The sequence below is a fragment of the Ochotona curzoniae genome, unplaced genomic scaffold (assembly GCF_017591425.1).
Source record: "Ochotona curzoniae isolate NIBS_2020 unplaced genomic scaffold, NIBS_Ocur_1.0 patch311, whole genome shotgun sequence".
Lineage (NCBI taxonomy): Eukaryota > Metazoa > Chordata > Mammalia > Lagomorpha > Ochotonidae > Ochotona > Ochotona curzoniae.
The window spans coordinates 5,090-9,226 of record NW_024466875.1 but is presented as its reverse complement, the minus strand read 5'-3'; the positions used below and the strand labels follow the sequence as shown (position 1 = coordinate 9,226).

The following is a 4,137-nucleotide window of genomic DNA, read 5'->3' as shown; positions in this document are numbered from 1 at the left end:
CGTCAAGAATACACCCTACTGTCTTACTACACAACACAGGAAACAATGGAGGGTGTACATTGTTAAAATCCTGTGTAACACTGTCTCTGCTACATCTCATGGGAGCTGACACTTGTGTTTTTTATTTCATTTCCTCAAAATGTGCTTCTTTTCTACTACTAACGTCTTCAGTGGCACATACGTCATACAGGAGCATCACCTGACTCTCTTCCCCATCTCTCTCTCCCATTTCTTCCTCTCTCCTCTCCCTGGGCCCCAAAGTCTCCCTCTTTTCCCGTACCCCCTCACACACTCCTTCTCCATTATCTCAACACAGGAATTCACAAACATACACCTATATAAACTCATACACGGTTACATTCACACACACATAATTACATACATACCTTTATAATATATACCTATATATAAACAGCTACATTCACACACACACAAATACATAAATATATACCTTTATACTACACACACACACAATCTACATTCACAAACACATATACAATAATACCCCATTCCTTGCCAAGGTTCCTTGCTTTGCACACCCCGTCTCCCCATGTCTCTCCTTCCCCGTCTCCCTCTCTCCTTCCCCATCTCCCTCTCTCCCCTTCTTCCTCCCTTCTCTCCTGTGCCCCCATTCCCCTCTATATCCGCACCCCCTCACACAACCTATCCTACTCCACTGTTAGTGTGTTGGCTAGTGCAACCACTATGAAGTCAATATGGAGACTGCTAAGAAAACCGATAATCATTTACCTATGACTCAGCTATCCCACTGCTGGGAACATATTCAAGAAAATGAAATCTGCATATGAGAATGTGACCTGTAATACTGTTTGCACTGGAACACAATCTACAATAGCAAAAACATGTCAATTAAAAGAGGAATACATAAAACATTCTGTGTTAAAGCTACTCTATGGAACACTACTCAACCAAAAAAAGGGAATGAAATTCTACCTTTTAAACAAAAGGGTCACAGCTAGAGACCATATGCTCAATGAAACAAGTCACTCCCCCCAAAAAGAAATACCATATGTTCTCTGATGTAAGGCATCTTTCATGCAAAATACAAAATAAGTCTACACGCATATTCATACTGAGAAATTATATAAGAGAAATTATATCATACAGAGAAATTATATTATATATTATAATATAATATATTATATTTTCTGCTAGCATAACATGCAGAAACAATACATTGCAGTATGCATCTCTCACATAAAATCACTCCTAATGAAATTGTTAAATAGAGCTTGAAACAGGATGCAAACCTTGGACCACTCTCAACAGCTACAATATCATGATACACTTAAACAGCAGGATTCTGGGGTTGCACCTGTTGCTGAAGGAATATACTATCCTAATAATGTGGAGAAAAACAGTGAAATGGAAGGAGAATACTGAGGGTATAAAGGGAAATCCCTGAGCCTATGAAATTCTATCATTAAAAATAAAATTTAGGGCCCCGTGTGGTGGCCTAGTGGCTAAAGTCCTTGCATTGAAAGCGCCAGGATCCCATATGGGTGCAGATTCTAATCCCGGTAGCTCCTCTTTCCATTCAGCTCCGTTCGTGGCCTGGGAAAGCAGTCGAGCATGGCCCGAAGCCTTGGATTCCTGCACCTGCACGGGAGACCTGGAGGAAGTTCCTGGCTCCTGGCTTCAGATCTGCGCAGAACCAGCCATTGTGGTCACTTGGGGAGTGAATCATCAAATGGAATGTCTTCCTCTCTTTCTCTTCCCCTCTCTGTATATCTGACTTTGCAACAAAAATACAATTAATCTTTAAAAATTTAAAAATTTTAGAATAATTAAAAGTACCTACCTACCTACACAAATACACACACACTATGGACCACCTGGAGTTTGAATGTCTCATGGCGGACACTGGGACAAGGTTTCCTGCCCATCCTTCATCCAAGTTGAAGCTGCACACAACCACAGCAGATGCACACAAGCAGGGCTATCTCTACACAGGCAGACACACACCACAACTCCACCACCTCCTGCCACCAAGCATGAGGCAATAGTAGACAACTTCATGTCAAGATTTCACTTGTCCTTTAATTATTCCAACAGGACTTTCAAACTGAGGTACTGGACCCCCTTTAATCTCTTACCACACACATTATGTCAAGGTTCTCACTTGCCACATACATCTCAAAGTTCTGCCTTCATTAGCAACATATCTTGGTCCCTGTTTCCATCTTTACCACCAAAAACACAAATCATGCACAAAATGTCACTAACGTGTGTTAGTCATATATAATCAAAGAAAATATCAAAATAAAGTAATGCCACATTAAATAGAAATCTCTCTTCTCTTCCGGTCTTGGGAGACCTCCTCTATTGAGCGTCTGCAAGTACTGTGTCCTGTGGCCATGGTGGTGGTGAAGGCGGCAAGTGCCATGGCGATGTTTGAGAAGATGAGAGCAAACATGGGCAAGTTGCTCAAGGGGATCAAAAGATACAATCCTGAGAACCTGGCCACACTGGAGTGCTACCCGGAGACACAGGCCAAGGAGAACGCCTACAGCCTAGAGGCCAATCTCGCCTTCCTAAAACAGTATCAGCTCAACCTAGCCTTCTTCCAGACCACAGTAATGGCCCAGATCCTGCTGAAGGCCCTCACCAAATTGTTCCATGCTGACTTCACCCTGTGCAAGTGCATGATCGACCAGGCCCATTAAGAAGAGAGGCCGATGTTGAACTTATCTGGACAATAAGATGCTGGACTCTATGCTTGGTATATGCTTACAATGATGGAATCTCAACTGAACTTGAACTGTGGTTACAAAACAAGGTGGAGGAATCCACCATAGCAGGAGGGTTAGGGAAGGGGTGGGGACAATCCCAGTACCTATATAACTATGTCTCATAATACAACGTAATCAATAAAGAAAAAAGAAAAAAGAAGAAGATCCGGCAGATCCTGTACCCTGGAGACCTGCTGGAGACCTGTCGCTTCCAGGCCTTCTGGCAAGCCCTGGAAGAGAACATTGATCTCCTGGAAGGAACCACCGGTTTCGAAAACTCTGTCCACAAATTCATCTGCCACGTCATGGGCATCACTTACCAGCACACTGACCGCTGCCTGCTGTCCGAGATGCTCGGGGACCTGAATGACAGTCAGCTGAAAATGCGGATGAGTAAATACTGCTGGAGTGCCAACAAGTCGAACCAGATCTTCATCTGCAGCCAGGAGGAGAGCATCAAGCCCAAGAACATCGAGAAGATAGATTTTGACAGCATGTCCAGCATCAGTATCATGGCCTCCTCCCAGTGATTGGCAACCCCTAATAAAGACCTGTCAACTTAAAAAAAAATTAGAAATCGCTTTACATCCTTCAAGGTATCAGTGCTATACAAGAATAATGAAGTCTTTCTCTTAAAAATGGGAATTGGACCTGGTGCAGTAGCATAGCAGCTAAAGTCCTTACCTTGAATGAACCAGGATCCCATTTGTGTGTTGGTTCTAATCCATTCAGCCCCTCTTCCCTTCCAGCTTCCTGCTTGTGGCATCAGAAAACAGTTGAGGATGGCCTTGGGACCCTACACTCACATGGGAGACCTGGAAGAAACTTCTGACTCCTATCTTCGGATATGCCCATCTTCAGCCATTCAAGTCATTTGGGGAGCAATTCATTGCATGGAAGATCTGACTTTGCAATAAAAATAAATGTTTTTAAAAAATGGGAACCAAGTGAAATGTACATCGAAATAATGTTTTTTGGTAGTTGAAGTAAATTTCTAAAGTTCATTAACAGATATCCAGAAATTTTTAGATTAATCCATGTGTTGTCAATGCCACTGAAATGAGTATTAAGCTACAGAAGAAACCCTTAGACTTACAAAAGTTATGACAGGCAAGTCTGACACTGTTCAAAAATTCATACACATGTTTGTGTATTGTTTCATTCAAGGCAATCTGACCATCAGGCAGTTCTGCTTACTCTAATTTACAACAAAAGGAAAGAAAAACATCACACTGACACAAAATGTGGCATAATTTTCCTCAGCTGATGCAGCCCACAGTTTAAGCCAGGTGCCAGGATAATCATAAATCCCAGCCTCCAGAAAAGCACCCTGGACAAGAGCTCCCTACAACTCAATCTACATGCAGGAAGTCCTCATGCTGGA

At 42.5% G+C, this 4,137-nt stretch overlaps 1 pseudogene; it reads left to right on the top strand.

The window, feature by feature from the left end:
• Positions 1-2,405: 2,405 nt before the first annotated feature.
• LOC121167081 lies at positions 2,406-3,283 on the top strand (annotated as a pseudogene).
• The last annotated feature ends 854 nt before the right edge of the window (positions 3,284-4,137 follow it).